We start from the raw sequence: 27619 nt of genomic DNA, 5'->3' as shown, positions 1-27619 counted from the left end.
CACTGCGTGATAGTTGTTCCCTTGAGACTCTCAGCTCCCATTTCAGAGCACTTACACTGTGTATCTCTGAAAGCCTAGTTAAGGTCAGAGCCTAATCATTTTCATCTTTATATGACCACTGCTCAGCTACTCAGACCCGGGAAAGTAGTGCTCATATTTCAAATACAAAGCCATTTTTACTAAACAATGAGAGAACAGATGAAGGCTTAAGAGCCATAAGCCAAGCCTCCAAAAAGAAAATTTACACACGCCTCCCTTAGATGTTCAACAGTTGACTCCTCCAAATAACTATCAGGGAAAAACAAAATGCAGTGCTCCAACTAAAATGGTCAAACAAAAGAGAGACAAAATGAGGTCATGGGTCTCAGTGTTACTCTAAACCAGTGAGGGTTTTAATCTTTTTTGGGTCATGGATTCCTTTGAGAATTAAATGAAAGCTACAGATCCTCTCTCCACAGAAAATAAACAGAACCAAATTCAGCACATACTCTTGACATTATCATGGCCACTCCCCCATTTCAATCACTTAAGGGTCCACAGACCCTTGAGTTCATAACTTTTCCTTAGAATCTGCATGTCTAATCCCTGTTGTGCTAGAAAATTGAAGTTGCTCAGTCGTGTCTGACTCTTTGTGACCCCATGGACTGTAGCCTACCAGACTCCTCCATCCAAGGGATTTTCCAGGCAAGAGTGCTGGAGTGGGTTGCCATTTCCTCCTCCAGGGGATCTTCCCAACCCAAGGATCAAACCCAGGTCTCCAGAATTGCAGGCAGACGCTTCACTGTCTGAGCCACCAGGGAAGTTGTGCTAGAGGCAACCCAAATTCATCAACCTTCTTGTTCGTTAGAGGTCATACCAACATAAAGGCAACTGAAGACAGAGGCAACAGCTTACACTGGCACTGTCTCGCTGCCCATCACGACGGAGGGCCCTGCTCATCTCACCACCCGAGTCACGCTATTACGCCACAGCAATAAACTGTGAGATAAGCACGCTATTCTCCTTCAAACAGAATGTAAGAAATTCAAGAGCAGGGTCCATATCTGACAGTCTTAACTATCTAGATAATGGTTTACTTAAAGAACAAATTTAAAATAACCTACACATTATTTATCATAAACTGAGATATAAATTAATGTACTACAGGAAAAGATAACTTGGTACATAACTAGCAGATTTTAGAACAAAATATTTTCCTAAATTGGACTCCTGGGAGCTTGAAATAAAAGGCTAAGTTTAAGTTTGTTAAACAAGGACTTTCTCATCTCCATAGTCCTGATTTCTCTTTCTGGCAGGGATCTAGCCATCTATGGCATACATGCCAGCATACAGCCAACTATAGCCACCATTCCCTAAGGGAGCGAGGGAAACTGCCTCACTGAAGAGGTCTGAGGGGGTGTGAGCAGGTGTCTTGCTTCTCACTGTAAAGATATTTATTCAAGAAATATTTCCTGAACATCAATGATGCCTATATTCCTGGGTCATACCAGCCCCTGTCTTTTTAAGGTGTTTAAAATGTAGCTGGATAAAGAGAAAAGAAAAGAGGCAATTAGAATACAGAATGGTAAGTACCACATTAGGAATAAATTCAGGCAAGAGGCTGACCACTGCAGGTCAGGGGCAGCTTTCTGAGAAAAGTAAAATCTAAGGCAGACCTAAAGAATTAACAGGAATTAGTTAAATGGGTTGTTTTGGGGGTTTTTTTGTTTTTAGGAGTTGTTTTTATTATTTTATTTTTGGTTGGGTTGGGGGTAGCAGGAAAACATACCATAAAAGAGAAAACAGTACATAAAGCGTGAGAAGCAAGGATCTCTGGGAGAGCTGCAGTCATCCAACATGGCTGCAACACTGAGTTTAAGGAGGGAAGCGGGAGAGAAGCAGAGCTCCCAGAGGGCCCTGATATCATCTAAATTTATACAGACCCCACCCCCTTAATGAAGTCACAGCCCTAAATGCTCATGCTCTTCCGGGCTTCCTAAAAAAATAAAAAAAACTTAGTCTGGAATAATTTTAGACTTACAGAAAAGCTTCAGATATTACAGAGTTCTCATATGCCCTTGCCCAGTTTCCCCTAATGTTAATATAACCAAGGTACACGTGTCAAAACAAAGAAATCATCTTTGGTACAAAAAAATTAAACTGCAGACTTTATTTGGATTTCAGTTTTCCATTAATTCTCTTTTCTGTTCCAGGATTCAATGCCATATTCCATTAATTCAAAGACTTTTGTAAAATTCCTTCCTTTCCTTCTGAGCACCACAGTTTGCCATTTTTCATCACTCTCTTTTATTTATGCCTCGCTATGCCAGAACATCACCAGCCCACTTAGAATGTAAATACAACATCATTTCAGAACAGAAGTTCTCAAAAACAAATGATTTAGAGAAAACTATTAGGGGTTCAAAGAAATGTAATAAAAACTAAATCAGTGACAGCTTTACACGGGCAAGAAGCACATCCCATCCTCGCCTTTATAAACAGAACTTGGCCTACGGTGCTGCTTCCACTATGAAAGACCAAAGAAATTCTAGCAGATCCACTTCTGCTGCTTTAGTCTTCTACCAAGTCATGAATCCTTTAACCTCTCTCTCTAAAGAGCCCAACCACCCCAAGCAGTCAAGCCAAAACACCTAAACATCCAATTTATTCTTAAAACAAAATGGCAGCAAAATCATGTGGAAAGTGGAAGTGGAAAGGTGAATGATGATTTACCCTCTTATGACTTTCACTAAGGACCTGAATCACAGAATCTGAGGACAGAATTCCACTATGTCACAATAATCTTCATAAAGCTACCTGAACAACATTAGTCATACTTCTATTAAACTTATGACCCATTCTATTACATTTATTCTAAGCCTCCATCTCTGAAAATTCCTAAACCTACAACAACCCTGATTAATGTCAATTCCTAGAAGGATGAATCCTGTGCAAAAATCACTGAAATGTCAATGAAAACTGGCAATTTTTTATACAACTAAAACACCATTTGTAAAAATGGCGATCCCTAGGAAGTAGAATTTAAGGAATATTTTAACTTCCCTTGTGTATTTCAGCCACTGAGGGCTATTGATCAAACGTTCGTCAAACACATAAGCATGGATGGCCCTGTGTCAGAATTAAAAGTAGAAAAAGAAAACCCTCTCCCTTGTGGAGGATACTGTCTACATCTGCACTCCCCGATACTTTGTCTATTTAAAGTTTAATCAAAATTAAGTAAAATTAAAAATTCAGTTTCTTGGTCCCCGTGGTTACACGTCAAGTAGACACATGGGGCTAGTAGCTGCTGTAAAGGACAGACCTGGCTAGACGGGGCTGATCTAAACGAGGGCTGATCTAAACGACGACCTGACGCGAATTCAGACCTTGGAAGCAGAGGAAGGACCGGGGAAGGCTTCTGGGGAGACAGGCATCTGACGTGGCTACTGAAGTGAGCACTCCAGGCTGGCTGATGACACACAACACTTGCCACTGGCCCTGCCCTTGAGCATCACGCAGTATCAGCATCTCCAGGGCTATTCCCCCAAAACCAAAAGCAAAGTGTTTCAAGACGGCATTATGGAAAGAACTGAGTAATAACAAGCTTTGGCTGTAGTTTGCTAAGATAAGCTTTGGTGAAAAAAACTGGATTATAAAGTCCAATTAGGACCTCACTAAAAAGGAGTGGGAAACAGAAGTGAAATTAACTGCTAGATCATTCTGGAAATCTTTAACAGGTAAGCTAAACTAGGGATCAAGGGGACAAACAAAAGAACGCACTATGCTCATCCAAATACCCTTCAGTGGGAGAAACATTTCCCAATAATCAAGGTCAACAATTAAGGTGAAACTGCAGAGACAGAGGAAACAGCACACACACAAAACCAGTCCAGCAAAACTGAAGTGCAACTGGGCACTTTCTAAAAGGCAGGCATTTTCCTATTCTCTTCTCTCTGAATCTACCTACATTACCTAAACACAAGATGCCTCAGTTCCCTCATCTGTAAAACGGGCACAGGGATAGTACCAGCACCTATTTCTGAGAGTTGTTAGGTGGATTCCTTGAGTTAACACATGTAAAATGAATAAGACAGTGCTTAGGATACAGAAGACTAAGGAAGTACGGCTATTATTACTGCAGGAGTCTCCGAGGACCTAGTTCACTTGGTGAAGGGTATAAGGATTTCCCCAGGAGTGAGCTCACAGGGGAAAGGAATTTTGTACTGACTGTCATGTCAGGAGGGGGCTTTTGAAAAGTCCAATCTGTCCCAAGCTGAGTGAGCTACACAGACATCTTCCAACCATGTCCTACGGGCCATCAAAATACCCAAAGCCATGGGGGACTGCTACCAGAACTTCAGCAAGCTTTAGGATCTAGCCACGGATCCCCAATATCAGGACTCAGGGTATCAAAATGTTTTTCAAAAATCCATCTTGGCTTACCAGCAACTACCCTAGAGACCGTGCTGCACAACAAGAGAAGCAACCGTAACAAGAAGCCCCCCACTCACCACGACTAGAGAAAAGCCCGCGCAGCAACAGCAACGAAGACCCGACACAGCCGAAAATAGATCTTTTTAAAAAAAGAAGAAGTAGGAGACGGGAATTCCCTGGCGGTCTAGTGTTTAAGACTCAGCGCTTTCACTGCGGTGGCCCGGGTTCAATCACTGGTCAGGGAACTAAGATCCCACAAGCCATTCAGCCAAAAAAGAAGAACTTTTCTACTTCTAGGAATTTCACCTCCAGGAATAATCTCACTTGTGCAAATTATTTGCAACTTTCCCCTACGGCACTGATTGCAAAACAAAGAACTGGAAACAAATCCAATGTCCATCTCTAGGAGATTAGCTAATTACAGTGTATCTGTATGGTGGAGTTTCATGAGCTGTTGAAAAAGAACAAGGAAGCTTCCTTTGTGTTAACACTGACCATCTCCCAAAATATTAAGTGGAAAAAAGGAAGACGCAGAACAGTAATCACAGTACGCTTCTGTTGGAATGCATATATCATTTCTATTTGCTTGTTTATGTGTGCAAAAAGCAACTCTGGAAGGAAAAAAAAACCCTGGTAGAAAACTGATGTCTCCAAAGAGAACAACTGTATGGCTGGGCTGGGGGTGGCGCAGGGATAAGGAAACAGAGGTGTTCTGTGGCTGCTGACTCAGAACTGCACAAACATCACAACACGAAGCAAGGCATGTGTCTAACGTCACCAGCAAAGTGCTAAAGGAACAGAGCTGAGGAAAACCCCTGGAAGAAAGGCCTCTATTTGAATAGTGGACACTTGAGAGGATGTGGAAGGGTGAGCAGGAAATTCACCAATCGGAGGAAAGGTAAAGGAACACTCAAGAGGAACCAGCTTCACCAAAATCAGAGGCAGAGAAAGAACAGAGCGTGTTCTGGAAACCAGGAGTGACCAGGCTGGGAAGGCAGGATGGGCCAAACCGTAGAGGAATACACAAGACCACACCAGTGATCTGGACTTAACCTTACAGGCCATGGAAAAGCACTCGGGTTTTAAAGAGAGGGAGCGATAGTCAGGTTCTGCTTAGTGTCTCCAGAGGCTTGCTGAGAATAAACGAGGGAAGAATGGAGAGACGGACACCTCCATAGGACATTTTTGCAATCGAGCCTGACACCCTACTTCTTGGAATTCCCAGTGGCACAAAGCACAAGGGATTTCGCTTACCTGGCTTAATACTTAACCAACCATCTGAGAGTGACGGTCTCTATCAACTGAACACTTACTACATGCCAAACATTTTTCCTAAGTTCCCCTGGTTTCTCACAACCCTATGAGACAGCAATTAGCATCTTTATTTTACACAAGAAAAAGAAGGCTCAGAAAAGTCAAAGAGCTTATTTAAGGTGACAATAAATGGACGAACCAGAACAGGAATCTACTCAATGCCTGTCTACATACAACTGGTGCTGGCCTGTGGCAGTTTTCCCCAGTCTGTGTAAAAATGAGAATTAGAAACATACACTTATGTATGTCCGTGTAAAGCTGCCAACTTCCTTGAAAAAGGCTACCTTTTGGGAATTCTTGGTGGTCCAGTGGATAGAGGTCCACGCTTCCACTGCAGTGGGACCAGGGTTTGATCCCTGGTCGGGGAACTAAGATCCTGCAAGCCAGAAGTGTGCCTCCCGCCCCTCCCGCCAAAAAAGGAAAATGGCAATCTTTTACTCTGACAGTGGACCTTTTTCTTTTAACAAAATATAGTGAGTAGTTCCCCTCTGCCCCGTTTTTAAAACGTCCTCCTTGGCGAAACTAAAAATTGGTAAATTAACACTTTTTCTGCCCCACCACCATATTGTCAACTGACCTGTGAAAGTCAAGAGCACGGCACAAATAACAACATTACAAGCATCTACCGTGGCCAGGAGCTGTTTCACTGGCACAGTGAGCCTGTGAGCAGACACTGCTCCCCCTTCTTACCGACGATGCACCCGAAGGCAACAACGTGAGGGGGCAGAGCTGCCAGGGGGCAGGACTGGGGTGCAGGGGCGGGACTGGGGTGCAGCCGGCGCCACGCGTCAGCACGGGAGGAGCAACTGCGGCTTCAGTCCTAATGCTGCTCTGCGGCCTGTGACCTACAGCACCGAGATGGGTGAGACCCTGGGAAGACCCAAAAACTGGCTGCTGCCGTCGTGACGACAAGATGCCCCATCAACAGCACTGCTGCTCCACGGATCCAAAAACATCTCCAGGCTCTCGTGAGGCATCTAACGTGCTGGCTTACCTAAGCAGCTTCATTCATCACACTGCTCCTTTTCATCCTCCCAGAAAACTGAAAGGCTGTCCAACGTGACAGAATGTCCACATCCACTGCTGGCATTTAGCACTCAAAAAAAAAAAAAGAAAAAATCTGGACACAAAAAGTCTCTGCAGCAGGCAGAATAGTACTGAGGCCCATTTTACACATAAGAACTCAAGATAAACGACGTCCAAGGTCAAAAGCTGCTAAGAAGCAAAATGCAAAGAAAGGGTTCTTTACGTCACTAGAGGAAACCCAAGAGTCTAAGGACTGAAAGACTTCAGAGGCTTTATTTTTCCTGGTTTCTCTCGAAAGTCCTATCTTTAATTCAACAAATGCCGTGCTTCTATTGACGTGTTTGTTCTAGGATAAAAGCGATGGTTTCACAGGATAAATGGGAGAACAAAACGAAAAGTCCTGTGGAGCTTCCGAGCCGTTTTCCAATTTCTTCCTGGTATCTGTCAACCCCCCACTACAAACGCACATCAGGTCTTCACCGCTCTCCCCGGTGAAACAAAGAAGGGCAAGTAAAAGAACAGGTACACATGTGTGCAAATGTCTTGTTGGTAACAACAATACAAAGAAGGTGAAAACTTAAATTTCCAAATTATTCCTTATTCAAAACATGAACTTAGACCACTTTCTTTCCCATAATAAGATGACATCTACCTCCCTGGTCAACGCATTCTTGTGTTTCAATGTTCAGTCACACTTTAATTCCTTAAGATCAAAAAAAAAAATCAGGCCACTGGTCTTCTAAATTTTTTACTTTCTGGTACAGAAACAGGGTGTTCCTTGTGTTACCTATAAGGGAAAAACTGCTTTTGTTTTATAAACGGTGTGTCAACTCTCAGAGAGAAGGCTTGTTCTGTACAACTGGTACTCTACATGGCATAGATCCTCCCCGAACGCTGGCTGAACGTGGAGGGAAAAGGAAAAACACTTCTCTCCCTACACCTCTATCCTCTGGAGCTACAGAATTAGTGCGTTCCCTCTTCTGCTCTACAGCCCTTAATTTAAATAGTAAAATTAATCAAATGTGAAATAATTTAACTCAAAGATTTTTGGCCCATAAAAGGGAGGACATAACTAGCTCCATGTCCATTCCTGATTGTGACCGAGAAAAGAAAAAAGTGATACACTAATGGTCCTTTAAAATAAGCACGGTCGAGGGCAGGGGGATATCATGCTGAAGAGAACAGAGCTTCCCTGGTGGCTCAGATGGTCAAGAGTCTGCCTGCAATGCAGGAGACCTGGATTAGCTCCTTGGGTCCAGAAGATCCCCTGGAGGATGAAACGGCAACGCACTCCAGTATTTTTACCTGGGGAATTGCATGGACAGAGGAGCCTGGCAGGCTATAGTTCATGGGGTTGCAAAAAGGTGGACACGACTGAGTGACTAGGGTACAGCTATCAGTAAGGAAGTAAGACTTTTATTCTTCTCACCTCTGGGGTGAAATCAGTTCTGTAAAGTATATAGCACACCAGAGAAAGTGCTAGAATGTAAAGGCTCCAAGCAAAGGCTCTGAACCAAACTGCTGACCTGTCAGCCTGGTGGCCTTAAGTGCCCTTAGGGAGCCTCAGTCCCCACAATGTTGTACCACCCACCTCAGGGCAGAGGATTATGGTGAGGAGGATGTGAGGGAACACACCGGAATCTCCTGGCACTCAAGAAGCAACTGCTGCTATTGCGTGGTAATACTGCCATGCATGCATGTGTGCTGAGTTGCTTCAGTCATGTCCAACTCTTTGTGACCCTATGGACCGTAGTCCGCCAGGCTCCTCTGTTCACAGGATTTCCCAGGCAAGAATACTGGAGTGGGTTGCCATTTCCTCCTCCAGGGGATCTTCCTGACCCGGGGATCAAACCCGTATCTCTTGCATTGGCAGGTGGGTTCTTCAACACTAGCGCCACCCAGGGAGGCTACACTGCTATCGTTAATTCAATTACTGCTCTAGAAGTGTAACTGCCTTTACCTTCAAAGGTACTAAACTCCAACAGATCTGATTACGAAATTCCTGCTTTTCAGCTCAATTTTTCGTTCATGTTTTCAAGAAAAACCAAACATAATAAAACCACACTGCAAAAAAATATTTTTAATCTTTTTTCTCTGAATCAAAAATAGCAAATCATTTTAGAAAAGTTGGGAAAACTCAGAAAAAATCAATCACTCAAATTTCTGCAACACAGAGACAAATACTAATAGCATGTAGGCATATTTCTTCCACTTTTTCCCATATATATTTTAAAATAACTGGAATCATACTGTTTATAGTTCTATATCCTGCTTTTTTCTCATACTTAACTTCATTTTGTGTGTACTTTCCCACGTCAAGAATTCTCAAAAATCATCTTTTTTTATGACTCCAGACTTTTCCATAAAGTGACCATTCCCATAAAGTTAAAACATTTAGATTGTTTCTTTTTTCCCCAATACACACCACTATAATTAACATATTCATATCAAATTCTAGACCTCATCTCCAGTTCTTGGTCCATACAGATACCTATAACCAGACCAAGGACTGTATCTCTTGCCAAACTGTTTTCCAGAAAGTTTGCCCCAGTCTGCCTGACAGTCCCATCATGAAGTCAGAGCAGTGACCATACCTATTTTAATTCCAAGTAAACAGAGATCCCAAAAATCTGCAATTATAACACAAATAGAAAATATCTGTAAGTACAAGATGCTTCTGACACTTGTAATTTGTATGAGATCACTATTAACCCATTCATCATCAGGTATGTGACTTTGAACAAACTTGTAAAAGTTAAAAATATGATCCCACACATTCATATTTGTGAAATCCTGATAAGTACCTTATAGACAGAGACTCTCAAATTTATTACCAGTTTTCAATTTATTAAGAACTGTGTGGGAGAAAATAAAATTAAAAAAGAAGAAGTGAATGGGGGGGGAAAAATATGTGAAAAAGAAAATTATGCCCCAGCATATGAAAAAGGAATCTGTACAACATGTATGTAAGAAAATACACCTTCCTTGTATACACATCAAACTATAACTACTTTAGCTAAAGTGGCCACTTTTAAGCCTTTGTGGCTACTGACACCAGGCAGACGCCAGCAGCCCACTCCCGCAGCGCTCAGAGGCCCTTTTCCTCACTTACCAAAGGTTTTATCTGCATTCTTCAACTGACTGACCAAAGTGGAATAAATTCCCTATATGTCAGCAGCATTAAAGTATTCAATGATATCAGTCCATTTAAAATAGTATTACAAAAGAGGCACCCACCAGTCTTCCACCTACAAACTTAATAAGCATTTTTGAAAACTAAAGACCTAGTGATACTTTTAATCACCAAGCATTTAGGTACACTATTCCCAGTGAAACAATTCCCTTGAAGTGAAAGCCATTCTGGCTGAAGATGCTGATATCAAGAATCTAATAATCTTGTATTAATGCAGTGCTGACTTTCATTTGTACACAATCAATTTGGTACTGAACAAAGAATCCTTTTTAATTGCCCGTGGCAATTAACAGTAAATCATTTTCCTTTATCTTACTCTTAAGTAGAGCAGGCCGAAATACAGAAGCCTTGGTTTTGACCTTTCTATCTCTAAATGGAGATAGGAAGAAGTACCACACAACAATAGTATTTTACACTTCAGGAGGCTACTAGCTGTAGCTGGGAAACATTCTTGCACCCCAACATTGTTTAAGAACTTTTTGAACTGCAATTTTTAAAAAAATATATTATAGGGAGCTCCATACAAGTAAGTCAAGAGGCAAAGCATATTTTTATTTATACATTTCTAGCTGCACAGAGAGTTTTCTCAGAATAAAATCTCTCAATTAGGAGCTATTCAGACACTTTTCTACTTGCCAAAGAAAAGACAGATTTAAGGCCACTCCATAACCAACATTTCTACCTTATTTCTGTTAGATAAATTTACTTATAGTTTTGCTACCTCAGGTTTGAATCCAGGTCAGAAATAAAATGCTCAACTTCTTCAATACTGACTACAAAGATAAGCTGGTACACGTGGCTGTGGATTCCTTTTAAAATATTGGAATATGGAACCTGATGTGTGCTGAGTCTCTGAATATGAGAATCTTTCAGATTACTATGGGACCGCCTCCGGAACAGCAGAAATTAGTAAGAATAGTCTATTCAACATTTACTTCCCTCACCACACCCCATATTACATATATAGTTAATTGTTTATAACTGACTACAATTCCTCAAGGAATTGAACTACAGCTTATTCTTATAGCCGAGAGAGGCAAGGCAGTCTAATAAAATAAAGACAGATTTTACAGTCAGACAGATATGGATTCGTAACATGAGCTAACCATACATTAGCTCATATATTAGTTGCATAGCCCTGGTCAAGACATTTATGATATGTGTGCATGTGTGTGGCTGTGTGTGTGTGTGTGTGTGTGTGTGTGTGTGTGTAGGGATTAAATGCTGAGCAGGAGGGCATGTCAAAAACGTCGGGGAGATGTGTACACTAACCATAACGGCCACTTTTAGGCTTGAAACTCTTAAGCGGCAGGCATGCCCCCCAAAAAAGGAAGAAGTCTTTGGCACCAGCGTGGTTTCAGTTAGCAGTAGTGAGGGCCTACTACACGTAAGGTATTTACATATGACTGGAAATAATGGAAACCAACTGGTATAATCCCTTCATTTTTCTCATGAAGAAACTGCAGCCCAGAAGTGAAATGACTTGGCCACAATCACACAGCTGGTAAGCGGCAGAGCCAGGGCTAGGACCCAGGTTTCTTCATGATCAAGTCAACATTCTTTACCATAGGAAGCTGTCTCTCAATTATTCAAGTTTGATTACCAAGCACAAGTATTACAATAGTGACCAGCAAGAGAACAGTTTCCAAAAAAGAACGCAGACACTAAGAAAGCAGAAACAGTCTGAAGTACCTATAGATGCAGATGCAACATCACAGCTGCTGCAAATTTCATAAGATGACAATGTGTCCATTTCAACAAAGGAAGATAAAGCAGACAGGCAAGTCTGGCCACTTTTGACTAAAACAAATATTACTTTCCTGTGAGGATGCTTCATGGCTGGTTCTCTGCTAGTATATCAAAGTAATGGTGTCTCTTAACATTAGCAAAGCAAAGCAATGAAGATGAAACTGACAGATGCCAAATACTATTTTCAAGAACTCTTCATAGATGAAGTCTGATAAAGCGTTGTATCAAAAATTAAATAGAAATAAATTTGGGGGAAGATGAACATGAAAGATTTGTTTGCATTTCTTAATACCAGCAATTCAAGTGCTATTCAAACCACTGCTATTTGAGAGCCTAGGTCAACAATGACTCAGCTTGAAAAATTTCATACTGTTTTTCAGGAGGTATATGGTTTTAGTTATGTAGTTAATACAATCTGGATGCTCCTTTCTCCCCAAATTATAAACTATCTTCATGTGAGTGGCTGAAAAAGAGGCAAGTGTTTATTTTATATTTGAAAAAACATACAACAGGGGACTTCCCTGGTGGTCCAGTGGCTAAGATTCCAAGCTCTGAATGCAGGGGGCCAGAGGTTCAATTCCTGATCAGGGAACTAGATCCCACATGTCGTGACTAAGACCCAATGCACCCAAATAAATAAACAAAAACAAATAAATATTTTAAAAAAAAAGAAAAGAAAAAGCATACAACAGAGGTAATGCAATTCATTTTACTGCATGCCCTGGGGAAAGAGGCCCCTGCCCCACCACTGCCTGGCCCATTCTGCGTCACAGGATTTGATGGGGGGAGGACGGGGTGGGTGGTGGTGGGGTTAAGAGTAGTACCAAGAGGCCAATCTCAAGTGTCCTGTCGTCTGTGATCCAGAACAAGAATCTACAATTAAAGCTTGATGGCACACAAGACTTCAGGCTGGGAATGAGAAGCCCAGAGAGGTAAAGCATTTTGTCCAAGAGTCCATCTAATTAGGTTGGAGCCTAGACCAGGTCTCCTACCTGTATGTCCAACACTCTTTCAGCTACGACAGGAAGCCTTGTCATTATGCCCCTTGCAAGCTTTCCATTCCCCCAACTATAACGGAGGAGGCTAGACTAGGCACTGATCTTCAAACTGCTGTTTCAAAGCCAAGGGATTTCTGCTGGTCACTTTCCCTCTTCAAACGGAGACTCTCCAAGTTTATTTCATATAGTGTGAAAAAGAAATTTTCAGTGACTGAAATAGATGGTCAATGAACTGTCACAGGGACTGGGTATATTAACACACTGTTTAGACTGTCAGTGGGTGAATGACAATAGTTAGAGCACATTACCACCAAAAGGCCCTACAAGAGGCCCAACACCTCTCAGAACAGCACAGCAGATGGAGGAGGGGAAAGCAGGCAAGACTAGAGGGAAACAACCAAGCTCACCTTTTCGATCTCCAACTGTACTGGCCCAATGCATTTCCTCCTTATATACAGACTGACCACACCTATGAGGCTGTAGGTCACAGTCACCCATACAACCCTCACTCTCCCCAGACTGTCCTTTGTCAGAAAGTCACCTTCAGGTCCATGGATATGCACATGGACAACTCCTTCCATGTGTCCAGTATCAAGAAAAATGACTATTTTTTGGTATGTGGCCACATGCCTTACAGCATATGAAATCTTAATTCCCCAACCAGGGGTCTGCACCCCTCTGCAGTGGAAGTGTGGAATCCCAACCCCTGGACTGCCAGGGAATCCCAGGAATGACTATTTTCTGATCCTTTTATTGTCCTAAATCTTTGGCCTTCATCATGGCAAGAAAAAAGGGGCAACATATAAGGGAGGGCGGACGTAGCCAAAAGTAAAGGCTAGTATAAAAAATGAAGACAGAATTCTAATCAGGCCAGTAATAAAGATTTTCTAACCAGGGCAAGAACCCTTGAAGACACATTACTAGGTTGAAAACAGTCATCTACTGCCTTCCCCTACTCCACACCCCACCCCCAACTGGCACATTAAATGCTCCAGAAGGCCAAGGCTATCACCTCAGATTTCTGCAGCACCCAATTCCATCATGAAAACAAATGCTGATACAGGGGTTGGAGCCTCTGTCACCATCAGAGAAATCTGACAATCTCTGGAACATCAGTTCCCAGTCTCAGAAGAAAAACAGCTCTTTGTTCTTCTGTCTCCTCTCCTCCTATTATGTAAACTTAGGCTTTGGGCACGCAGAAACTTCCTATGCTGCCAGTGATGTGAAAAACCTGGAACACAAATTTAAGCAGTACTGAATACACAGTTGTTTTTATTCTTAATTAGCTGTCACTTGCACATTAGGAATAAAAACCAAAACAACTATTTATACCAACATAGGCAACATAAACGTAGAAGGCAATGGCACCCCACTCCAGTACTCTTGCCTGGAAAATCCCATGGACGGAGAAGCCTGGTGGGCTGCCATCTATGGGGTTGCACAGAGTCGGACACGACTGAGTAACTTCACTTTCACTTTTCACTTTCCCGCATTGGAGAAGGAAATGGCAACCCACTCCAGTGTTCTTGCCTGGAGAATCCCAGGGATGGGGGAGCCTGGTGGGCTGCTCTCTATGGGGTCGCACACAGTCGGACACGACTGAAGCGACTTACCAGCAGCAGCAGCAGCAGCAGGCAACATAAAAACTCAAATAAATTCAGAGAATTCATCAGAATTCTTTTCATCAAATGAACAGAAATGAACAAAAATGAACCAAAACCTTAAAGTCAATAATGCTGAAAACAAATGTCAAAGATAATTTACCAGATTCTGCTTGTCACAAAATTTAAAGTCCTGAGAACTTAGGCGAAAGGAGACATAAGGATCTACTATTCATTCCCTCTCACTGTCTCATATACAAATGCCCTAATGTTCGATGAGTCAGTGGTCTAATTCTGTAGATGACAACGAATGGTTTTTATTTCACATGTATTCATACAGAACTATTTCTAAATTTAAGTGGTGAAGTAAACAAAGTTTGATCATAGCTCAGTTAAGAAAGTCCTTCCAGTAAATGCTCCTTCACAGCTGGATGGCTGCTTTAATATGCAATTGCCCTAGGCCATGGGGGGGGGGGGCGGGAATCAGGCTTTTGATCTACTTAAGAAATAAAATAAATAAACCTAGAACATGCAAAAGGTTCCCTCTCCCAAGTTAAGGAAGGAGAATGCTTGGACGGTTTTGTGTGAAACCACCTCTTCCTCTGGATGAATTTCCTATATTCCACCTCCAACAGAAGATCACTGGAGAAAACAGCTCAGGGAAAGGCAGCAAAGGTACATTTTTCAGGTAATAAACCAAAAACCCAATCATATCAGCCCGTTCCTGGCACTCATTTCTCTACCAAATCAGGGCGGTCAAAAGGCCTGGGAGAGTCAGGGCCCACCCACATACTCCTGGTTCACCAATGACTTCCCTCCTTCTCCCAAGCATGGAGCTACCTAGAGGAATTCAGCTTCTGCAGCTGGAAGCTCCTGCAATACCAGAGGGCAGAAATCTGAGTGACACTTGGCACTCTTTGTTTCAACAAACAACCGCAAAGAGCTTTCCAAAGCCAGGCCCTCACCATTTTGAAGACCAGGAAGCTGAATCCTTCCTGGGGCAGAGGTGAAAAAGAAACAAGCCCACCTTCCTTCAACCCTTCCCAAAGGTCACACAGCAAACCAAAGGCCATCAAGGAAGCCAAGCAAGACTGGCAGCTTCTGCAGACCCAGAACAGTAAACACCAAGTGTGGCCATAACCCCTGTGGGGCTGGGGAGAAGTTGAGAACTGGCATTTCTCCAGTTAGAGGCGAAACAAAAATAGGACTTGTCAGCTGGAAAACACAAACAAAAAAACACACTCCTAATTTCTCCCCAAAGATGCTAGCTTGGAGGTGAAAGGGGGAGAGGGTACAACTGCCTCTTTATGATAGCTGAGAGAAGGAGGGAGGGAAAGTGAGAGAGAGAAGACAGACCTGTGAGCAGCTGCATTCTCCTCTTCCAAAGGACACAAAACTGCAAAGCCTCAGGACTCAAAGGGGCGGGGAAGCAAAATGGGAGCGGGAAAGAAAAGCGGGGCAATGGAAAGAGAACTACCTCCACCATCACTATGCTTGGTAAAAGTGGGGGAAACAGGGGCGACACTCCGCGACTCGAGAGAGCAGTAGTTAATCAACCAACCCCAGCTATTTACCCAGATCTTACAGGATCCCTGGAGATAAAACCCTCAGAGTGCAGAGCGAATCTTAAGTCTAAATGTGAACATAAGCATCCTAGGCCCAACCCAGTCCCTTCTTCCCCAAAGCTGTGAGATGGAGACTAGAGAAAGGCATACCTGAAGAAGTGAAGTAACCCAGTGGGGAATAGGCAGGTCAAGAGGGGAGCTGGGAGAAGCAAATCTGATAGGAACTACAAGGGAAGAGAAGCAGTCTAGCAAGATACAACAGGAAAGAAAAGATGAGGGAGAAAACCAGGTAATGAAGACCAGAACTGCGAGAGGGATCACAAAAGGGACAGAGACTCTAGCCAAGAACTGAGACAGCTTCAAGAGGAAGCTGGGCTGGGGGTAGTGACAGGTAGGAAGGCTTGGGGAAACATCTCTGTACTGAGCAGGCCCAGAGGAAGGAGACTCAAAAAAGGAGGTAAGAGGCAGGACAAAAGGGGGAGGACCCATTCAAGAAAGGAGAGCAGTGATTGAGGGTTGAATCAAAATGGGGTGGGGGGAGAAGATCAGGGGGAAAACTTAGAATTGAGAGGCAACAGAGAGGCGAGGCAGTCACAAGATGATCAGAGTTAAAGAGGACCACTCCAAGAGGAGACAGCAGTAGGAAAATTAAAATGGGTCCAAAACATAGGTGGACAACTCTGGACAGCTCCCAAAGGGGCAGAGCTGGGAGGAAAACATTAGAGAGGATGGGGTGGAATTGAACAAGTGCCAAGAGCAGGTGCAAAAAGGATCTGGGGCAGGTCTGGGGTGCAGAATGGGAAGGGAAGGGGGGTGATGGATCAGAGAGAAATTCCCAGTCTTCCAGTAAGGGCCAAAATGGAAAGGACCGGCCTTGGAGAAACAGGCTGCAAGCAGGTCTTCAGCAAAGAAGAAATAAAGGGGAGACAGGGCAAAGGAAGCGGCAACAAATGAATGCAACGGCTCAGAAGAGGGCCAATAAGGCGGTGGAGGAGAGAAGAAACCTCAACCGGGGACTGCAGGGCGTCAGGCTGCGGCGAGGCTGAGTTAGGGAGAAAGGTCAGAGAACTGAACGGCAGGAACGAGAGAGCTGCAGGGTCAGAGAAGGGGGTGGAGACTGCTTCAATCAAGGCCAAGTCAGAAAGCAAGCAGGCTGGAGGGCACCGCAAGATCGGAGACTGGACGAGGGGCAGAGTGGGGAGGCAAAAGGGTCTGGAAGAGAGGCAAGGATCTGAATGGCAAAAAATGGAGTAAGATCGGAGGGGAGGAGGCGAGCATGGTGCGTCGGAGTCCAAGAGGGGGCAGGAGACTGCATCGAGATCGGCAGGGGTCAGAGTCCAGGGGTATCCCGTGGGGAGCGGGGCCGGGGGGAGGCGGCAGGTTTTGTCAGTGGGCAGTAGGGCCCAAGAGGGACGTGGAATTAAGCCCAAAGAGAAGACCTGGGGGCAGTAGTGCCAAGACGAACAGGGTCTCGGATGAATCACCGAGGAGGTGGAACCGCAGGTCCTAGACGGACAGCTCCTGGGGGTGAAGCAGCGGAAGGGAACAGGACATGGTCAAAGAAGGGGACGGACCCAGGGTGGTGAGAGCGGAATCGGAGAAGGCAGAAGGGTCACGAATCTGAACGTGGGGGTCCAGAATTCAGGGATGCGGAAGGGTCCCAAGAGCACTGCAGAGTCTAGGGGTGGGGGGGGGGGCAAAGGGCATTACTGAGGGGCGGAAGAGAGAAGGCGGAGGCGCAGAATTGGGAGCAGAGTGGCTTGAAGTCGGGAGGTGGGGGGGGAGCCGAGGCAGACACGGAGATCTCAATGGATTGGAGGGTGGGGGCAGACGCGGCGACAGCAGGGCTGCGGCCGGCAGGGGCAAGTCCGAAGGGCAGGCGGGCCCCGGCGGGCCGGGCCGCAGCGCGAGGCGGCGGGGCCGGCGGAGCCCGGGGGGCTGGGGGGCCGCTCCCTCCCCTCCCCCTCCGGCTCCTCCATTGTTCGCGGGCTCCGGGCCCCGCCGTCCCCGCCTCCCCCTGGACCCCGCAGCGGGGCGGCGCCCGGCCTCGCCGCCCGGGCCCCCGAGCTCGCGCACTCACCAGCTGGGCGCCCTCAGCGCGGCCCTGGCCTTCGGGATCCCGGCAGCGGAGACGGCGGCCCCGGCGCCATGTTCTGCTGCTCCTCGTCCAGCGGCGGCTGAGGCGGCGGCGGCGGCGGCGGCAGCTCCGGCGGCGGGGGGCCGGGCGGACCCTCCCTCACGGGCTCCCTCCTCCGCCTCCTCCACCTCCTCCTCCCGCCGCTCCGCTGCTCTCCCTCGGGGCGGGGGGGCGGGGAGGGGAAGGGGGGAGGGGCGGGAACCAGGGGGAGGGCGGACCAGCCTCTCTCGCTCGCTCTCTCCCTCCCTCCCTCGCAATGGCGGCGGCGGCGCCTCCTTCCTGCGGCCGCCGCTCCCGCGCGCGCTCACCCTCGCTACCGCGCGTGCGTGGCGCGGGGACCGTTGCAGGGGGATAACGGCCCCTGAAGCGCGCGCCGCGAGGGGATAACCGGCGCGTGGCGGGGAGAAGCGAGAGCGCGTGCGCGCCCGAGGGACTCACTGCCTCCGCAGCGGCCGCGTCCAGGGAACGGGCGCGGAGGGCGCAGTGCGCGTGCGCCCTCCCCCCAGCCTCCCCCCACACACACACAGAAACACACACACGCACACACACACAAAATGCCGTTACTGCGGTGGCTGCAGCGCCAGACAGAGCGCGAGGAGACCTGCGAATGGGCAGAGGGCTGGGGTGGACAAGAGCGCGTGCGCGGGAAGGGCTGCCAGCCTCTGCGGCTACTCGCGCGAGGCGGAGGGAGTGGTCCTCGAGAGGCGCGCGCACCCTTGCGCGCACAAGAAGCAACTAAAACCCTTCTCGCGTCGGCTCTGGGAGAAAGCGGGAGGGGAGAGGCATGGCTGGGCTTTGGGGGCGGGGGCGAAGGGCGCGATCCCGCTCGCGCGGGACCTGACCAGCCAATAAGAGGCAAGGGGAGGTGGGTTTGCCGCGCGAGCGCAGCCCCCGGGAAAACGGAGGAGGAGAGAAGGATCGACGTAACGTGGGGCGGTGGGGCGGGGCTGAGGAGGAGGGAGTGCACCCAGTGGGGAGTTGATTGGGGGACACGGGGAGGCGTGGCCCGCCCCAGCCCAATAGGAGCCTCGAAATTCGTCGTTCCGGAAGAAGGGGCGGGGCTGCGAAGCGCGTGCTCTATTCCCTGGCAGCGAAGAAAATTTGCAGGCAACGCGCGCATTATTACAAATTGCTTTGGGTTCCGTGATCGCCAAATCTCGGGAGACGGGAGCGGGCCTGGTCCCGCATACATCCCTGGCCTCCAAGTCAGCATTGTGCCAATGACTGCATATCAAGTGTCAGTTTGGGCGCCCAGAGGGGAAATAGTAGTGATGGGAAGGGGCACCGCTGTAACCCCTGAGTTCCTTCCTCTGAACTGAAGAGGGGTTCCTCTGGGAGCCCTCCGGAAGTACGGATCGTGGAAGATGAGTGTTCTGGGAACCCAGTCAATATTTAAGGAATGCATGAAGAAAAGCTATGTTTCTTATTGCATTTTTCGTTTTCTTTGCTCAGTCTCTTCATCTTAAAAGTAGAATGATAATCTTATCTCTTAGTAAGATTTGTTGGGAGAATTAAATGAATTCTACTTGTAAAGCGCTGAAAATCATGCCTTGCTCTATAAACATTGATAAAATTACATGCGCTCAAATTTTCTTTTTTGGTGGGTTTTTTTTTTTTTTTTTTTTTGGAGGTCTTATTGCTTTTTAAAAATTTAAGTATAGTTAATTTACAATGTGCTAGATTCGCTCAAATTTTAAAGCATCCCACTAAAGAAAGATTTTCTGATTATTGGAAGTTTGTTTTTTAGCATTGTGGGCGAAACAAATCCAGTGCCTGGGCCAGATTTTCTCTACATGTCACTGCAAGCCCTAATTTGTAAGCGATTTTGAAATCTATCACTTGAGAAAACCAGAAAAACCTGGGGAGAAGGGACATCGGATTCCCCTACCTCAAATTAATATGTGCTTATAACTCCAATGCAGTGTTCTAGGTCCTTTGAATATTGGGAAATTTTTGAACTGGCAGCACCTAGAGAAGAGAAAAGCCTGGGCTCACTCTGGATCCAGATGCCCCTCTCCCCTTCTTTTTGGAGCCTATCAACTCTGCCTTATTCAAGTCTTGTTTAAGGTCACTTCCTCTGGGTGGCCTCCCAGATTTGACCTGACCCCTCATACTTTATAAAAATGGGCACTTTATGCTAGGCAACATTCCAAAGCACTTCAAACATATTAACTCACTTAATCCTCACACCTTATAAGTAGGTTGGGGTTGTTATTATTCTACTAAACTAAGGCACAGAGAGGTTACACAGCTAGTGAATGGCAAATGTGAGATTTAAACTCAGACAACAGGGGTCAGATAGTCACACACTGTGTTCTTTTTCATAGCACTCCATCAGGGGTTGAAGTTCTGTATTGGCATCACCATATTATGTGGGAACCCTTCGAAGCCAGGAACTCTGGCTAGATCCTCAGTCTGAAAGATGACCCACACTAAATACTTGCTAATGAATAAATGAATTAATCCAATGGTGAACAAAGGGAGTGATGGCTGGCACTGAGGGCATGGTAGCCAAGACACAATCCTTGTTTTATAACTAACTCTAATCCTCTTTCAGATACTAGTTCAGATGTCCCCTCTTCCAAGAGGCCCTCCCACAGACTGTTTCCAAATTGGGAAAGGAGTAGTCAAGGTTGTATATTGTCACCCTGCTTATTTAACTTATATGCAGACTACATCATGCAAAATGCTGGCTGGATGAAGCACAAGCTGGAATTAGGATTGGCAGGAGAAATATCAATAACCTCAGATATTCAGATGATACCACCCTTATGGCAGAAAGCGAAGAGGAACTGAAGAGTCTCTTGATGAAAGTGAAAAAGAGGAGAGTGGAAAAAGCTGGCTTGAAACTCAACATTCAAAAAACTCAGATCATGGCATCAGGTCACATCACTTCATGGCAAATAGATGGGGAAACACTGAAAGAGAGAGACTTTATTTTCTTGGGCTCTGAATTCACTGCAGATGGTGACTGCAGCCATTAAATTAAAAGATGCTTTCTCCTTGGAAGAAAAGCTATGACAAACCTGGACAGCATATTAAAAAGCAGAGACATTGGAGAAGGAAATGGCAACCCACTCCAGTACTCTTGGCTGGAGAATCCCTTGGACAGAGGAGCCTAGTGGGCTACACTCCATGGAGTCACAGAGTCAGACACAACTGAGTGACTGACACATACACAAAGTTGAGATGCTTGATGATGCAAGGGTACACTTTATCTACTCTCCCATCTCCTGTAGGAAGCAGGATGGGGCAGGCAGCACTGGGGAGGCAGGATGGCCCGCCCCCTCCCCCATCCCTCCTGGAAGTCTTGGGGCCTCAGTGCCTGCAACAACTGGCCTTGGGCAAATAAAAGACTAAGTTGTTTACTGAAAAAAAAAAAAGAGATATTACTTTGCCAACAAAGGTCCATCTAGTCAAAGCTATGGTTTTTCCAGTAGTCGTGTATGGATGTGCAAGTTGGATCATAAAGAAAGCCGAGCGCCGAAGAATGATGCTTTTGAACTGTGGTGTTGGAGAAGTCTCTCTTTTTTTTCTTTTTTTAAAAAAATAAATTTATTTATTTTAATTGGAGGCTAATTACTTTACAATATTGTATTGGTTTTGCCATACATCAACATGAATCCACCACGGGTGTACATGTCTTCCCCATCCTGAACCGCCTCCCACCTCCCTCCCCGTACCTTCCCTCTGGGTCATCCTAGTGCACCAGCCCCAAGCATCCTGTATCCTGCATCGAACATGGACTGGCGATTCGTTTCTTATATGATATTATACATGTTTCAATGCTATCATCCCACCCTCTCCCTCTCCCACAGAGTCCAAGAGACTGTTCTATACATCTGTGTCTCTTTTGCTGTCTCGCACACCGGGTTATCATTACCATCTTTCTAAATTCCATATATATGCGTTAGTATACTGTATTGGTGTTTTTCTTTCTGGCTTACTTCACTCTGTATAATAGGCTCTAGTTTGAGAAGTCTCTTGAGAGTCCCTTGGACTGCAAGGAGATCAAACCAGTCAATCCTAGAGGAAATCAGTCTTGAATATTCATTGGAAGGACTGATGCTGAAGCTGAAGCTCCAATACTTTGGCCACCTGATGCAAAGAGCCAACTCATCGGAAAAGACCCTGATGCTGGGAAAGATTGAAGGCAGGAGAAGGGGATGACAGAGGATGAGATGGTTGGGTGGCTGCGTTTGAGCAATCTCTGGGAGTTGGTGATGGACAGGGTAAACCGGCATGCTATATGTAGTCCATGGGGTCGCAAAGAGTCAGACACGACTGAGCAACTGAACTAGGCTTCCACAACACCTTTGGGTCCTCCAACCAAGCCCTGACCACCCTGGGTTTCCCATGTACTGATAGGTCTTTCCCACCAAACTGTGAGCCCCATGAGGACGGGACTCAATTGAGGCTGTATCAATTGATGCTAATGTTCCTAGCACCTGTCCAGGCACAAGGCAGGGGCTCAGGCAGTGTTTCCCTGGATGAACGAAGGGAACCATCAAGGAGGGCCTTCCCAGCTCTGCATTTCTTTCCAATGTACAAGAGAGCGGGTGTTAGCTGAGCAAGCCAACCACCGGAAGCAGGTTTCCCTGGGGGCAGCCGCCTCCCGCGCACCCAGCTAACCTCCACTGCGGGATAAATAGGTAAGCGAGAAAACAGTTAGCTGACAGAGGTGCCGACTGTTAACGCAGGCCGTTGTCAAGTTGTCAAAATTTCCCCAGCATGGCCCTAGAGGCCCAAATAGCTGGGACTGGATTTCCCACTAATCGTGGAGCTGGAGTAGGTCAGAAGAGGTACCCGAGAATCTAGATCCGCATTCAAGAGATGCACAGATAGAAAAGTCTGCAAAAGAGTTTTGCGCAGAGGGTGTAAATGCCAGGGCATATTCTCTCTCCATTCCTCCGAGTCTGAAAGAACCAAAGGGTGTGGACCAGGTCTCAGATTCACCAGAGTCAGTGAGCTCACAGCGCCGCCTACAAACCGAACTGGGGAAGCTGCAGCTAGCTGATGCTTCTGGGGATGTCCGAGAGGGGTGAACTCTTCTGCCATTGGCCGGAAGAGCAGCCAATAACGAGGAAGGATCGGGAAGCGGGGAGGCATGGGTTCATTGCAAAATCCCAGCATGGTGGGTACAAGATAAACGTCTGAAAGATCGATGATGAACCTCCCAATTTCTATCAGCTTTACAATGGAGGGAATTCCCTGGCGCTCTCAATCCCTAATAAGGGAACTAAGATCCCACAAGCCATTCCGCTGGACCAAAAAAATAAAATAAAATAAATTTTTAAAACTTAAAAAATAAATTTAAAAAGAGACAGATCCTGGACTTAAGACTCCACGCTTCCACTACAGGGGGCGCTGGTTCGATCTCTGGTCAGAGAACTAAGATACCACATGCCACACAGCGTGGCCAAAAATTAGAAAGAAAAGATTGATCCTATTTTTTTCTTTTTAAAAAGTCTTTCTCTTTTAATTAATTAATTTATTTATTTTAGTCCTGAGGTGTAGCATGTTCCAGACCAGCGCACCCTGCAGGGAAAATCCTGATAGCTCTACCAGGAAAGTCCTGATGGATCCTGTATTTTAAAGTGGAAATATAACAGGCATGGAACAACAGACTGGTTCCAAATAGGAAAGGGAGTACGTCAAGGCTGTATATTGTCACCCTGCTTATTTAACTTCTACTCAGAGTACATCATGAGAAATGCTGGGCTGGATGAAGCACAACCTGGAATCAAGATTGCCCCGGGAGACTATCAATAACCTCAGATATGCAGATGACACCACCCTTATGGCAGAAAGTGAAGAAGAACTGAAGAGCCTCTCGATGAAAGTGAAAGAGGAGAGTGAAAAAGTTGGCTTAAAGCTCAACATTCAGAAAACGAAGATCATGGCATCTGGTCCCATCACTTCATGGCAAATAGAGGGGGAAACAGTGGAAACAGTGGCTGACTTTATTTTGGGGGGCTCCAAAATCATTGCAGATGGTGACTGCAGCCATGAAATTAAAAGACGCTTACTCCTTGGAAGGAAATTTATGACCAACCTAGATAGCATATTAAAAAGCAGAGACATTACTTTGCCAACAAAAGTCCTTCTAGTCAAGACTATGGTTTTTCCAGTAGTCATGTACGGATGTGAGAGTTGGACTATAAAGAAAGCTGAGCACAGAAGAATTGATGCTTTTGAACTGTGGTGTTGCAGAAGACTCTTGAGAGTCCCTTGGACTGCAAGGAGATCCAACCAGTCGATCCTAAAGGAAATCAGTCCTGGGTGTTCATCAGAAGGACTGATGTTGAAGCTAAAACTCCAATACTTTGGCCACCTGATGCAGAGAGCTGACTCATTTGAAAAGACCCTGATATTGGGAAAGATTGAAGGCAGGAGGAGAAGGGGACAACAAAGGATGAGATGGTTGAATGGCACCACCAACTCAATGGACATGAGTTTGGGTGGACTCTGGGAGTTAGTGATGGACAGGGAGTCCTGGCATGCTGTAGTTCATGGGGTTGCAGAGTCGGACACGACTGAGCAACTGAACTGAACTGATAACACGCATACTAAGAAGAACACAAATCACAAGTGCACAGTTCAATGAATATTCCAAAAGAACACACCCCTGTAACCAGCAACCAGGTAAAAAGAAACAGAATATGACCAATCTCTGAGAAGACCTCCCTCCGTGTCCCTCTCCAGTCATTGATTTCTATGTCTTTTTTTAGTTTCGCCTGTTTTAATATTTTACATAAAGTGAATTAAGTGACCTCTTTTGATCAACATAGTTTGTTGGGTTTACCCATACTATTTTAAATAAATGGAGATTGTTCGTTCTTGGTGCTGTGTAGTATTCCACAGAATGAAGGCTCCAGTATGTATTTGCTTCCCTGGTAGCTCAGCTCGTAAAGAATCCACCTGCCAATGCAGGAGACACAAGAGACATGGGTTCAAACCCTGGGTCAGGAAGATCTCCTGGAGAAGGAAATGGCAATCTACTCCAGTATCCTTGACTGGAAAATTCCATGGGCAGAGGTGCCTGGCGGGCCATACAGTCCATGGGGTCGCAGAGTCAGACATGACTGAGCGCGAGCACATGTGCATGCGCGCGTGCATGCGCGCGCGCGCGCGCACACACACACACACACACACACACACACAAAATGTACTTACTCATTCTACTGTTGGTGAGTAGTTTCCACTTTTTGGCTATTATGAATAGTGCTACTATGGACAGTCTAGAACATATCTTTTGGTAAATATGTGTACTCATTCCTGCTAGGTATGTACCAAAGAGTGGAATTGCGAGTCACAAGGTGTACATGAGTACTCCAACCAGTTTCCCAAAGTGGATGTTATTTATATTCCTAGAGACATTTAGAAAAACTTCAGCTGCTCCATGTTTTCCCAAACACTTGATCCTGTCCAATCTTTTTAATGTTGGCCATTCTAATGGCTGTGTAGTGGTACGTTGTTGTGATCTTAATTTGTCTTTCCCCAGTGATTAATGAACATCATTTCATATATACATGAACCTTCTGAATAGCAGCTTTTGTGAAATGCTATTCAAATCGTTGTCCGTTTTACTGTTGCTGTATACTCTTAATTATTTTTAATACCTAATAATACATGAATTTCTCATCCTTGAAAAAAATACTCCAGCTAAGATGGAAGCTCCTTGGACAACCCAACCCCATCCTCTTGCCTCTCCCGAAATGTGTTTTCTTCTCGACTTCTCTCTATATTTGCCTGAATGCAAGTATTTTGTTTTGACTACATATGCACTAGTTGATTCTCCCCCTATCAATGTCCATTTTGTCTCTTTCCAATTTTTCTCTATGACAAGCATGTTGTAATGGAATCGAAAGGAGAGGATCCTTCTAGGTTCTAAAGAGGAAGTGCTGGGGCTGGCCCTTTCTGTCTATAGCTATAGAAAATAGATAGGGACTTCCCAGGCGGCCCAGTGGTTAAGACTGCATGCTTCCACTGCAGGGGGTGCTGGTTCAACCCTTGGTTGGGGAACTAGGATGTCAGATGCTGTGAGGTGCAGTCAAAAAAAAAAGATTAAAAAAATAGAATATAGATATATATTCTAGATAGATTTCTGTCTCTATTTATAGAATACATAGATATATTGTTAGATATATGTTATATATATTGTAATATATACATATATATATATTGTTATGTGCTTGTGATTAGTCATTCAGTTGTGTCCGGCTCTTTGCAACCCCATCGACTGTAGCCCACCAGGCCCCTCTGTCCATGGGATTTTCCAGGCAAGAATAATGGAGCAGGTTACCATTTCCTTCTCCAGGGGGTCTTCCTGACCCAGGGATCGAACCCAAGTCTCCAGTGTCTTCTGCATTGCAGGTGGATTCTTTACCGACTGAGCCATCAGGGAAGCCCCCATATATTGTTATATTGTTATATATAAATGTATACATATGTATACGTATGTGTGTATATATATATATACACACATACACACATATTATATAGATATAGACAGACTCACATGCCAAACCACCCAAGCCATGAGATTCTTGAGAGCAGAGACAAAGTCTGTTCCCTGCTTGCACACTCTACCTGGCTGTCCCTAACGCCTCATCTGGGCCAGGTGCTTCTACTTGAAGCAATTGTGGTAGCCGGGCCTCTGAGACGGACCCCACTGATTCTCACTGGTATTCAGGTCCCCTTTTACTTTGGATAGGGCAGTTCCGTGTACTGATAAGATATTGTGGAAATTACAGGGTGTGACTTTGAGGCCAGGTCATAAAAAATAGGGCAGCTATTGACCTGCCCCTTCTTGGCTCATTCACTCTGGGGGAAAACCACTGTAACGTGAGGACACTTACGTGTCCTAATAGAGAGGGCCACCTGGCAAGGAACTGAGGCCTCCTGCCAACAGCCAGCATCAATCAGCCAATGCTGTTAGGGAGACCCTGGGAGGGAGATCCTTCAGTGCCAGTCGAGTCTTCAAATGACTGCAAACCCAGCTGACATCGTGAATGTAACCTTGGGAGAGACACCGCCCGGAATCACCTAGGTAAGCAGCTTCCAAATTCCCAATCCATGGAAGATAAGAAATATTTATCGTTGTTTGCTAAGCAACTTGTTATTTGCATATGTCATTTAAGTCTATATGCATAAGTCTATTGCGTATGTCTATTTCCTCTGCTAGACCATGAATGCTGTTGGGGTGGGGACAGTGTCTGTTTTCTTTTCTTTTCTTTTTTTTATTATGGCAATATCCAAGCATAAAGTTTGAAAGCCTTACACAGTTCAGTTCAGTTGCTCAGTTGCGTCCGACTCTTTGCGACCCCATGAACCGCAGCACGCCAGGCCTCCCCGTCCATCACCACCTTCTGGAGTTCATCCAAACCCATGTCCATTGTGTCGGTGATGCCATCCAACCATCTCCTCCTCTGTCGTCCCCTTTTCCTCCTGCCCTCAATCTTTCCCAGCATCAGGGTCTTTTCAAATGAGTCAGCTCTCTGCATCAGGTGGCCAAAGTATTGGAGTTTCAGTTTCAACATCAGTCCTTCCAATGAACACCCAGGACTGATCTCTTTTAGGATGGACTGGTTGGATCTCTTTGCAGTCCAAGGGACTCTCAA

General features: G+C 45.5%; 1 protein-coding gene across 2 annotated transcripts in view; it reads right to left on the bottom strand.

Moving 5' to 3' along the window:
- Positions 1-18841, bottom strand: part of ARHGAP35 (Rho GTPase activating protein 35) — a 113050-nt gene extending 94209 nt beyond the window's left edge. The window contains exon 1 of one of the 2 annotated variants that reach the window (XM_055553426.1): positions 17940-18841. The gene's annotated coding sequence lies outside the window, so the exon portion shown is untranslated. The remainder of the gene's footprint in view (positions 1-17939) is intronic. The other variant, XM_055553425.1, reaches the window with a different exon arrangement.
- Between the last annotated feature and the right edge of the window lie 8778 nt (positions 18842-27619).

Source organism: Bubalus kerabau, chromosome 17, assembly GCF_029407905.1.
Source record: "Bubalus kerabau isolate K-KA32 ecotype Philippines breed swamp buffalo chromosome 17, PCC_UOA_SB_1v2, whole genome shotgun sequence".
NCBI classification, from domain to species: domain Eukaryota; kingdom Metazoa; phylum Chordata; class Mammalia; order Artiodactyla; family Bovidae; genus Bubalus; species Bubalus kerabau.
The sequence above is the reverse complement of the archived record's forward strand: the minus strand, read 5'-3'. Positions and strand labels throughout refer to the sequence as shown.